At 39.5% G+C, this 12,704-nt stretch overlaps 1 non-coding gene across 1 annotated transcript; it reads right to left on the bottom strand.

The window, feature by feature from the left end:
* Positions 1-3,507: 3,507 nt before the first annotated feature.
* Positions 3,508-3,613, bottom strand: LOC128294506 (small nucleolar RNA R71). The gene has a single exon (XR_008284815.1). It is a non-coding gene; the product is annotated as a small nucleolar RNA R71 (small nucleolar RNA).
* Between the last annotated feature and the right edge of the window lie 9,091 nt (positions 3,614-12,704).

Here is a 12,704-nt window from a genome sequence, read left to right as displayed (position 1 = left end):
ATACTAGTGTGATGTTTACCAAAGAAATAAAAGAAAGCACATAAACTATTAATGATTACTTTAGCCTTTACTTATTCCTATAGGTGCTTAGGAGGTAGTTTGCATGGATTTTGTTGAAGGTTTATCCTTTTCTAAAGGTTCCAATTTCATTTTAGTGGTGATTGATAAGCTTACTAAGTTTGCACACTTTAGAACACTCACTCACCTTGTTACAAAATAGTGGATGTTGCCAAGGCCTAGATTGGTGAATTGTTATGGTAAATAGTTGATTAAGATTCAACTAAGGAAAGGCTAAGTTGTGTTTTATTCACTAGTGTTGTATTTTGTATTGTTTGATACTTGATATTACTAGAAAGAACATATGTTTTTTTTTCTACTTATTGGTTAATTTGTTCCCATTTAGTTATCTTTAGCACATATTTTAGTATTTTCAGTTCAGTAATTTACATTTTACGAATCAGTGGATCTTGGCTTATATACCCTCAATTTTATCATATTTTGGTACTGATGACGATGCATGAGTAATTTCAGATTACGCCCAGAATTGTCACCGTATCTGACACCTATTCGAATAGGAACAAAAATGCGTCAGCTATCAATTCTGTTACAGCTAACTTGTATGTACAGAGGTAGCATGATTCTGATAAAAAGGACACTTGGGCTATTTGGGAAAAATATATAAATATTCAAAAAAGAAAAGAAAAAGGAGAGCTTTTTGGATCATCTTCTTTAACTATCCCTTAAAGCTTTCAGCTATGGTGGCTTAAGCTCCGACGGGTGAACTGACGTGAAAAGGATGCAACTTAGCTTTTGATGAGGAGCCCTGAACGCGACACAAGAAAGAATTGATAGATTCAAGTCGAGTTGTCTAGGAATAGTATTCTCCACTTGTTTCTTTTATTTTTCCTTTCTAACGCTGGTGATTACTTTCAATTTCATGTTAGTATGGAAGTACATATGATTTCTGGGTTAAATTTTATTTTATTCAATCTTGCATCTACTTTTAATCTTTGGGTTTGAATGTTTTTAGCATGGAAAGTTATAGCGGTCACTGATACTAGAAGGTGCAGTGACAGTTCAAGCTAACAAGCATGACAACTGAAGTTGCATGAGGATTATAGGAATTTAATCCACTTGTTCTTAATAGTGTTCCATTGCCATCATCGAAAGGTGTGGATAATGTGCATGTTTAAGTCTTTTATTAAATATAGAAGTTAAGCTTGGTAAGATATTCATTGCAATTTAATGCATCGACAATCACCTATTCTTTTTTATACCTTGTAAGCACTTAGCATTCTATTGAATATCCACGTTGGGGATCCCAGTTTCTCACTATCATAATTTATCTTATTATTTTCAAGTTATTGCTTTGACAACTACTCTCACAATTTATATCATTTTATCTATTTATTGCACTGACATTAATAGATAAAAGACAACTGATAAACCGTAATTTATACATATTTCTATCCCATGCTTAGCATATTTTATGGATGATTTTTCCTCAAATTTGGTGAATTCAATGATCCTAATGCCTTAATTTCATGTTTTATACTTAGGTGAGCATAGGAGAGTGAAAGGAACGAGAAACGGGCCAAAAACAGAGAAAATGGACCAACATATGAAATCAACACAGCCTGGACCTCCTCTCACGGGTAGACCATACGACCGTGTCAATTTGGAAAAACCGAAGCATGACTTACATGGGTGGACCACACGCCCGTGCCTATTTAATAGGCTTGACCACGGCCTGAAATAATCACACACGGGTGTGTCCCTACCGAGCCCAAGTTTAGTTCAATTGAGAAAAGGCCAATTTTGAGGGTTCTTAGGCATTCCAAAGCCTATAAATACACCCTAGAGGAGGAGGAATGAGAACACGCAAAGGAGGAATCAGGGAACTGCTCAAGGAAAGTCGATTGATCCATCTCAGAAGCTGGATTCATCATCAAGACTGAAGATCTCTCCTCAATTTCCCTTCAGGAGTTTTGGGTTTTTCTTTATGTTTTGTATTCATTATTCTTCTGAGATGTTTACCTTTTTAGTTATGAACTAAAACCCCTAAATACCTAAGGGGAATGAAACCTAAGATAGATATTGTTATTATTATCTAAATTGTATGATAAATATTTGACTTTTTCTTAATTATGTGTTCTTAATTCTTGTCTTGATATTCCAGGATATTGATTCAAGTTAAGCTCTTATTTTAGAAGAGGAATAGACCCTGTCTAAGCAGAGTTGATAGCGCGCTTAGAGATAGGGTGACAAGATTTTGCTAGATTAGGGTGAAACCTAATAAGGGGATCCATAGATCAAGTTAATGCAACCCTAGGGAGTTAATTAGAAAGATATTTCAATTATTCAACCTAGGGTTAGACGTTATTAGTCTCGAGAGGGATAATAATATAACTTAGGGATTTCTACAGATCAAGTCAAATGAATAAATCGTCTGATTCAGAGTCAAATAACAAGTAAAGTTTAGGTGGATTTCTCCTTAGGTATTGTCTTAATTCAATCGTTTTTCCAAAAGTAATTCCTCAATTCTATTTTCTGTGAATTCTTAGTTTAGTTAATTAGTTAGTTAAAACAAACCCCATTATTCTTAGGCTAGATAATAAAAAGACAGCCATTACTAGTACTTTTAGTTCCTTTGGGTTTGACAATCCGGTCTTGTTAAAGCTATACTACTGTTCGATAGGTACACTTGCCTTTATCGTGATAATAGTTAGTTTCAAGAACGATTCATTATAAATATTTAAAACCTGTCACGAATATCACGTATCAAGTTTTTGGCATCGTTCCTGGGGAACTAAGATATTAGGAACACTCGATATTTATTACTTTAGCCATTTACTTTTACTGCAATTTAAATTTTATTCTGATTTTTATTACTAATTCTTCTTTTCCCCTTTTTCTGGCAGGTTCTTATAGTTTATGACTAAAAGAAACCCATCAAGACCATTAGTTTTTGACAGTGAGATCGATCGCACAGTTTGCAAAAACCAAAGAGAAATAAGGTGAAGTTTAAGATACATAGAGAACGAGCAAGAGGACGATATTCAAACCACAACCAAGGAGATGGCTGAAAACCAAGAAAATCCGCTACCTCCTGCAATTGCTGTTAATCAAAATCCTGCTCTGTGCACTATGTATGATTATGCTAAACCTAATTTAATAGGAGCTGAGGCAAGTATAGTTAGACCTACTATTGCTGCAAATAATTTTGAACTGAAACCTAACACAATTCAAATGATACAATAGTTTGTTCAGTTTGATGGTTCGCAGGACGAGGATCCCAACGCTCACTTGGCAAATTTCCTAGAATTTTGCGGTACCTTTAAAATTAATGGCGTTTTTGATGATGCCATTTGCCTTCGGTTGTTTCCCTTTTCGTTAAGGGATAAGGCTAAACAATGGTTGAACTCGTTACCATGAGAGTCAATCACTACTTGGGAACAAATGACCGAAAATTTTTTATTAAAATATTTTCCACTGGCTAAAATAGCCAAATTACGTAATGATATTTCTTCTTTTGTGCAGATGGATTTAGAAACACTCTACGATGCATGGGAGAGATACAAAGACCTTTTAAAAAGGTGCCTCACCATGGGTTACCGCTTTCGCTACAGGTTCAAACGTTCCATAATGGCCTGAATCCTTGACTCGGTAGATGATTGATGCTGCCGCTGGAGGAACTATCAATAATAAGATACCTGAGGTGGCTTACGAATTTATTAAGGAGATGTCACTGAATAATTATCAGTGGCAAGTTATGAGAACAAAGCTGACGAAAGTAGCCGATGTTTTCAACCTCGACGCAGTTACTATGCTATCTAATCAAGTAGAACTCTTAAATAAAAAGATTGACGGTTTGTGTGGTTCTACTCAAGTACATCAAGTGATGAGGTGCGATTCAAATGGAGGAGGAGCATGCACAGACTAACAACCCTTCAACCCTAGCATCGAGGAGGAACAAGTCCAATATATGGGTAACAATAACTCTAGATCCCATAATAACCCATATAGCTATACTTACAATGCAGGTTGGAGGAACCACCCAAATTTTTCATGGGAAGGCCAAGGAAATTAGAGACCACCTCCAGGCTACCAACAATCACCCTACCAACAGGAAAAGAAGCCGAACCTTGAAGAGATGCTCTCAAAGTTTATATCAGTTTCAGAAACTTGTTTCAGAATACTAAGATAGCACTTAAGAATCAACAAGCATCGATCCAAGGGCTCGAAACTCAGATTGGACAGCTTGCCAAGTTGATTTCTGAATGACCACAAGGTAGCTTGCCAAGCAACACAGAATCTAACCCAAGGTAGCAACTCAACGAGATTACTAGTCAAGATGAGGAAGGGTTAATCATACCTGAACCAGAACCAAGGCAAGAAACTGAGATAAGCAAAGGTAAAGGTGAGGTAGACCAAAATGAGCAGAAACTGGTAAGTACAGAATACAAACCTCGTGTACCATACCTTAATGCGACAAGGAAAGACCGCTCAGATGAACAATTTGGTAAATTCCTTAAACTCTTAAAAAAATTACATATTAACTTACTGTTTATTGAAGCTCTATTGCAGATGCCAAATGCAATGAAATATTTAAAGGAGCTTTTAGCAAATAAGCCGAAGTTGGATGAGGCTTCACATGTGAAGCTAAACACAGTTTGCTCAGCTATTCTACAGAATAAACTACCTAATAAACTAAAAGATCAAGGGAGTTTTACGATTCCTTGCTTAATTGGTAATTTTGATGTTAATAATGCATTAGCTGATTTAGGGGATAGTATTAACGTCATGCTTTACAAAATGTTTAAATAGCTAGGTCTTGGGAAACCCAAACAGGCTAGGATGAGCATTCAATTAGCAGATAAAACTATAAGATTTCCTAGGGGTATTATTGAAGATGTGCTAGTTAAAATTGATAAATTTATATTTCCCGTTGACTTCGTTGTTCTAGATATAGAGGAGGATAGCAATACTCCTTTGATTTTAGGAAGGCCCTTTTTAGCAACTGCTATAATGATTATTGATGTTGGCACAGGTGAGCTCACACTTCATGTGGGAGACGAAACAAACACCCTTCAAGCTCGCAATTCCGGCAACACATCGAAAATTGAAGGTGATTGTCTAAACCATTCAACTAAAATTGATAATATGGTGCAACCTACTTTGCAGGAAATGAGTTTGCAATAAGTACATGAGCCATTTTCAAGCAATAGTAGAGGACCTATTCATAAAGAACGAAGGCTACAAATCGAGGAGATAGATGAATGGCAGACACATAAACCGAGAAGCATGATAAACCAATGCCAGAACAAGCTCAATACCTTTCCAAATCAACTTAAGGTTGGAGATAAAGTTTTATTAGATGCTGCAAATCCTCACATTGTCATTGCCAAACCAAATGAAGAAATTCCTCTTACGGTACTTAGCATTTTCCCATTCGGTACAGTTGGGGTAAGTCATCCTAAGTTCGGCACTTTTAAGGTAAACAATACCCGCCTAAAACCTTATTTTGATGAGATTCATAGCAGGAATGAGGAGTATAAACTCCTTGAACCACCATGACCATTCAATGGAGAGGTAAGTCGAGCTTAGACTATAAATAAGCGCTTCTCGAGAGACAACCCGAGCACTAACTGTATTAACTTCTTTAAATTTTAGTGTTTAACACCTAACTTACTAACGGAGCTCTTGAATACAGGTTTACCACCCAGACACGGCCAAGCACACGGGCGTGCTTAGGACCGTGTGGAAACAGGGCAAAGATTTTCCCCAGCACGAGCTACGATAAATCGCCACGAACCTGCCAAAACAACACAGGCGTGCGACATGCCCATGCCTTGAAACTGTGGCTGAACCTGTCAAATTAACACAGGCATACGACACGCTCGTGCCAAGCAACCGTGGGTGAACCTACCAAAACAACATGGGCGTGGTCCTTTATACACGGATGTGGGAGAAGCGAACGAAGACAGACATGGCCGTGCGACACGGCCGTGTACACCAACACTCCCAAGGTACACGAGTATGGGAAAATTGTTAGACGTACCAAAATTTGAAAAAACGCGAAACACACGGGTTGAAATTAGGGAACACAGGCGTGTCCCCTAGCCATGTGTCCCAAAATCTATAAATACCTTTCACTATTCATCATGTTCACCCAAAATCCCTAACCCTAGCTGCTGTAAGTCCACACGGTGTGACACCCCGAATGTGACCCTAGTCGGAGAGTGGTTTCGGGACCACGAAACCGAGTCACAAGAATAATTAAGTGTTATATTCCGTGCTTATTGTATGTGGAATTGGTATGCGTAAATATTTCGTGTCTCGATTTTTATTAATTAGGTGCTAATTTATAAGAAAGGACTTAGTAGTGAACTTTGAAAGTACGATAGGGAAATATGTGATGACTAATTAAAGCATGCATGCAAAATAATGGACTTGCATGTCAAATTTCCCTTTTTTACAAGTGATAGCCGGCCATGACAAAGTGATATGGGCTAAATATGTCATGAAACATGTTTTGTTGGGCATTAGGGAGAAATCATAAACAAATAAGCATGGGTAAGAAAAGAATGAAAAAAAAAAAAATGTGTGTGAGAGAGTAGCATCCCCCCCCCCATTGCCGTGCAACCAAGAAGAGAAAACAAAAAAAATTTGTTCATCCTTTCTCATCTTTTTGGCCGAAAATCATAAGGAGGAAGAAAGGGATTTTTGCTCCATTTTTTGGTTTAGAAGAGAACTAGAAGGAGATTTGGCCATACTTGTACCAAGATTAAGGTATGTATGAGGTTGTGTTTGGAGTTTCATGCATGACTTGGTTACTAACTTGATGTGCATATTAGCCATGGCTCAAATCTTTGTTATGCCATGGAAATGGTATTTGGGCAAAGTTGTTATGGTGATAAAGCCATTGCATGCTAAGTGTGAAGCTTGATGATGATGCATGCAATGATGGATTTTCTATTCATGAGTAAGATTTTGAGTTTTCTCTTTGTTTTATCATGATTAAAGTTGAAAAGGAGCATGATTGTCATATTCGCCATGATGCATTCTTGAGCATGATTCATGCTTCTTGCATGTTAGTTAAAAATTTGTGTTTTGGATGGCTATGGACACCTTGAAAATTCGGCCATGCTCATATATGCATATATATGATTGCACATTATGTTTGGTTATGAACTAAGTGATGAATGTATTGATTTAAAGAAGAAAATGTGGAAGAATGCTTGTGAAATTGCAAGCACAATTCGGCCTAGCACACATATAAGTGCTTGATGCTATATTATAAGTTTTGGGCCACAATGTGCAAAGCATTAATTAGTAGATTGCATGCTGTTTTTGTGAGGTATTAAGTGCAAAATTGACCTCAACATGTACATGAATATTCGGCCTTGGGTAGCCTATTGAAGGCCTTAGCATTTCCTTGATGCTCAAATAAATTGTATTGAATTGCTTGATGTAGTATAAAATGTGCATGACCATTGTGTATTCAAGCTAAAGAGTGGCCATATGACCATTTAAAATCCTTGTCATATTCGCCATAAGCAAGCACAATGAGGTTTTAATAAATTGAATTTGTTTGAATTAGCTCAAGAGCTAAGAGGGCCACAATTGGACAAGGGGAAGGAAAAGGTGATCGAATAGCCGAAAAAGCCGTTCGACAACATCCGAGGTAAGTCCTCAAGAAGTGACCTTACTTGAATTATGTGAGATGAAATATGGATGTGTATGATTATTGATTATGTGTGTATGAGTATTTGAATTCCACCCGGGCTAAGTCCCAAGGTGAATATGCTAATGATTATAATTGTGTTTGAGCCTTAGTAACGAAAATGAAATATGTATGTCCAATGATTATTGATGTATGTGTGCATGAGAAATTGAATGATATCCGGGCTAAGCCCGAAGACAACTATGCTGGAAATTATATCCGGGTTAAGACCCGAAGGCAATTGTGCTAGTGGCTATATCCGGCTAAGGCAAGAAGGCATTCGTATGAAGTTATTCTATCCGGGCTAAGACCAAGGCATTTGTGCACGTGATTAAATCCGGTTATATTCAAGAATCTTGGGCTGGAGGTGAGTGTTGGTTGCGAAATGAATTTAATTAGTACACTCGGAAAGCCCAAAGGATAAGGTACGTTATATGTGCATTGGAAAGTCGACGTGTTTGAGCAACATTCGCTCAATCGACTAATGAATTTCAGTTATTGAATTGATTGATGCTTTGCGAACTTATATAATGATGAAGTATGAAGTAAGAATGTGTATTAATGAAATGATGCATTTGGCTATGTGAATGTATTGCTGTAAATTATAGTTCATTATATTCCTTGAGACTTACTAAGCATAAAATGCTTACCCGTTGCTTTGGCTCTTAGTTTTCTAGATTTCGCCGAGGCAATTGGATTTGGGATCGTTGAAGTCAAGTCATCCACACTATCAAGCCTCCATTTTGGTATAAATTTTGGTTGAACTTGAGATGCCATGTATAGGACTACCCTTGTTTGTTAAATATGTTGTAATGTAAGTATGTACTGCCGTAGTGCGAAAATGGCTCGAAAAGGAAGCATGAGCTTAGACTAATTGTGGGTTGTATGTATATATTTTGTGTCATGATGTGGCTATGGCTTGGAAATGGGAATGTTGGTCATATGATCAGCCATTGGCATGGTTAAAATGATCATATATGAACCTATGTATGGTAAGGCTAGTTGAATCATGGAGACCACCAAATAGGTAAGTCCTATCTTAAAACAGATGCTGCCAGCTGCAGTGGCATGAATGTGAAAAATCACCAAAATTCATAGGAATGGAATTAGATAGTGAATAAGCTATGTAAATGAACCTTTATGAGTCTATTTTCATATGGAAGAAACGAAACGGTCATAGGAGTTACAGGTTAAGAGATATTAAAGCTATTGTGAGACAGGGCCAGAATGGTTTCTGGGTTCCCTGTCGCAACTTTAAAATTCACTATAAATTATCCAAAAGAATTAGGAGATATAACTTATATGTACAATTCCATTTTGAGTCTAGTTTCATTAGAAACAAACGACACCAGCATTAAAGCCCTGTACAGAGAGATATTCAAGTTATACCGCACGAAGGTCAGAGCAGTCGATCCCTGTAACAGGGGTAACTTTAACTAATAAACTGTACCAATTGGCCCGACCAAAATCCTAGAAATAAATCCATGGATGGATATATGAGTCTAAATTCAGGAAAATTTACGAAACCAGTTTCCGAGTTTTGAAACTCGAGATATGATTTTAAGGCGACAGTGACGCAGTTTTCCAGCCGACTGGAAATGTCAAATTGGTGGGCAAAAACATGTGAACTTGGTTTGTTAACCCTCGGGTCCGACACCGGCGATGGTCTCGGGTTTGGGGTGTTACAATTTTATTGGTATCGAGCCAGGTTTAGTCGATTCTAGGACTACCGTGATGTGTTTGGGGTCTAGCTATACATGCCATTAAATGATGAATCGATAGTGTGATGAATTCGACAATTTGACTTCATGTTTGTTTATAGCAATGGATCCCGATCCCAACCGAAGCGATAGCGATGATGTGGAGAGTGTGGCGCTGCTCCGCGCAAGGGGACAGCCGGCGGACTCTCAACCTATGGCCAGTAATCCTAATGACGAGGCTAGGCAAGCCTTTTATAGTGTGATGAACGAATGGTTTAATCAATACATTCGAACCAACACTACTGTTCCACCACCTCCATTCCCGATTTAATGCAACCCCGCACCTACAATACCTCCGTGAATCGACCAAATAAGGTCGGTAAGCCCCATCGATAGGATTCAAAACATGGGGCCACTGAATTTAAGGCTACGGATGATGATGATGCCGAAGCGAGCTGAATTATGGTTAGATAACACTATCCGGTGCTTGATGAGCTATCCTGTACACCGATGAGTGCTTAAAGTGTACCATCTCCTTGCTACGAGTCCGCCTACTATTGGTGGAGTACTCGACTTACGTGGTGCCTAGAGAACAAGTGACTTGGGAATTCTTTCTAACCGAGTTCAAAAAAGTATATTAGTCGAGATTCATCGACCAAAAGCGGAGGGAATTCCTTGATCTTAAGCAAGGTTCTATGTCTCATTATCGACTACTGAACGAAAGTTTGTGAGGCTTAGCCGACGCTGAGAATGCATTTCGTCCGAAGCTATTATGTAAACGCTTGAGGATGGGCTGAATGATGATATAAGGATGTTTGTTGGCATTCTCGAGATACGAGAGTTCGTAGTACTTGTTGAGCGAGCTTGTAAAGTCAAGAGCTTAGAAAGGAGAAACAAAAACTGATGTGGGGATTGGAGAATTCGAAGAGGTCCTTGGGAAAGTCTCTTCAACAAGCATCGAAGAGATTTCGAGATGATGCGAGCCGGTCTAGAGGCGTTTGGGCTTTTCTAGACGAGGACGCGATCGACCCCGTGACCACACGAGTCACCTCGATCGCGGTGGCGAAATGATCGCCGAGAGAGGCGGAGTGTCCACATTGTGGCAAATGGCATTCGGGAGCTGTTGGTTTCGTGATCGCTCTGCTATAAGTGTGGATCGGCCGACCACTTTATGAAGGATTGCCCGAGGATGCATGAATGTAGAATGCAAGTCGAGTGCAAACCCGGTGCTACCATCGCCGAGGTAGACCACCTAGAAATATGGGCAATGTCGGTGGCGGTCGAGAGGATCTAGAGATGCTACCATCGATCCGAGGCTCGTGCTCTGCTAGGACTTATGCCATACGCGCATGCACGCGAGGATGCCCTCTCCGGATGTTATTACCGGTACTTTCACTCTTTTCAATACAAATGTAATTGCTTTGATTGACCCCGGTTCTACTCATTCATATATATGTGAAACCTTAGCATCCAAAGAAGACTTTGCCCATTGAGTCTCATCGAGTTTGTAATTCGGTGTCAAACCCCTTGGGTCATTACGTGCTTGTTAACAAAGTGTGCAAGAAAAGTCCCCTAGTGTTCCGAGATTCTTGTTTTCCGGCGGACTTAATGCTTTTGCCATTCGATGAGTTCGATGTTATTCTTGGTTTGGATTGGTTGACCATGCACGATGCGGTTGTAAATTGCAAGAGCAAGACTATCGATTTGAAGTGCGCGAATAATGAAATAATTCGGGTTGAGTCCACGGACTTAAAGGGTTGCCACCGTAATATCGCCGATGTTGGCCCGAAATATGTAAGAAAAGGGTGCGGCGTACCTTGCGTCGTACTCGATGACAAGGAATCGAGAAGAAACCCGAATCTGCGCGTGTGGTTTGTGAATACCGGATGTTTTCCCAAGAATTGCCGGGTTTACCACCGCTCGGAAATAGAATTTGGCATCGAATTGGTACCGGTACCACTCCAATTTCGATAGCTCCGTGATCGTATGGCACCAACGGAATTAAAGGAGTTGAAAGTTCAGTTGCAAGAATTGGTGGATAGAGGTTTCGCTACCGAAGTTTTTCGCCTTGGGGTGCGGCGGTCTTTGTTCGTGAAGAAGAAGGATGGAGCCATGCGATCGTAGATCGACTATCGTCGACTTAACAAAGCGACGATAAAGAACAAATATCCGTTGCCACGTATTGATGACTTGTTCGATCAATCAAGGGAGCCTCGGTGTTCTCGAAAATAGATTTGAGATCGGGCTACTATCAATTGCGAATCCGAGATTCGGACGTGCCCAAGACCGCCTTGAACGAGATATGGTCACTATGAGTTCTGGTGATGCCGCTTGGGCTCACTAATGCCCTCGGTATTTATGGATTTAATGAATCGAATCTTTAGACCATATTTGGATCGATTCGTAGTCGTGTTCATTGATGACATCTTGGTCTATTCAAGAAATGAGACCGAACATGCTGAACACCGCGTTAGTGCCAAATTTTACGGACAAGCAATTATATGCTAAGTTCAAGCAAGTGTGAGTTCGGTTAAGAGAGGTTAGCTTCTTGGGTCATGTGGTATCTGCATCGGTATTCGAGTCAACCCGAATAAAATTTCAGCCATACTAAATTGGAAGCCTCCAGAAATATTACTTGAGGTTCAAGCTTTTTGGGGCTTGCTTTATTACCGACGCTTTTGTAAAGGGTTCTCAACGATAGCCACGCCGATGACGGCTTACTCCAAAAGGATGTTAAGTTCGAATGGACGGAGAAATGCCAAAAAGCTTCGATCAATGAAAACTTATTTGACCGAAGCCCCAATTCTAGTGCAACCCGAGTCCCAAGGAGTTTGTTATCTATAGCGACGCCTCTCTACTTGGGTTAGGTTGCGATTAATGCAAGAAGGTCGAGTTGTGGCCTGTCGTCGAGGCAATTAAAGCCACATGAGAAAAATTATCCGACTCATGATCTCGAATTGGCCGCCATCGTATTCGCCTTAAAGATTTGGCGACATTACTTATTTGGTGAAAGGTGCCATGTATACTCGGATCACAAAAGTCTCAAATATTTGATGACCCAAAGAGACTTAAATCTGCGACAAAGACGTTGGCTTGAGCTGTTAAAGGATTATGAATCGATCATTGATTATCACCCGGAAAGGCGAATGTGGTTGCGGATGCCTTGAGTCGTAAATCGTTATTCACTTTACGAGCGATGAATGTGCACTTGTTCCGTCCGATCCGACAAGGTGTGTTAGTGGCTGAATTGAAAGCCAAACCACTATTGACACACCAAA

Source organism: Gossypium arboreum, chromosome 6, assembly GCF_025698485.1.
Source record: "Gossypium arboreum isolate Shixiya-1 chromosome 6, ASM2569848v2, whole genome shotgun sequence".
Taxonomy (NCBI): Eukaryota; Viridiplantae; Streptophyta; class Magnoliopsida; order Malvales; family Malvaceae; genus Gossypium; species Gossypium arboreum.
The sequence above is the reverse complement of the archived record's forward strand: the minus strand, read 5'-3'. Positions and strand labels throughout refer to the sequence as shown.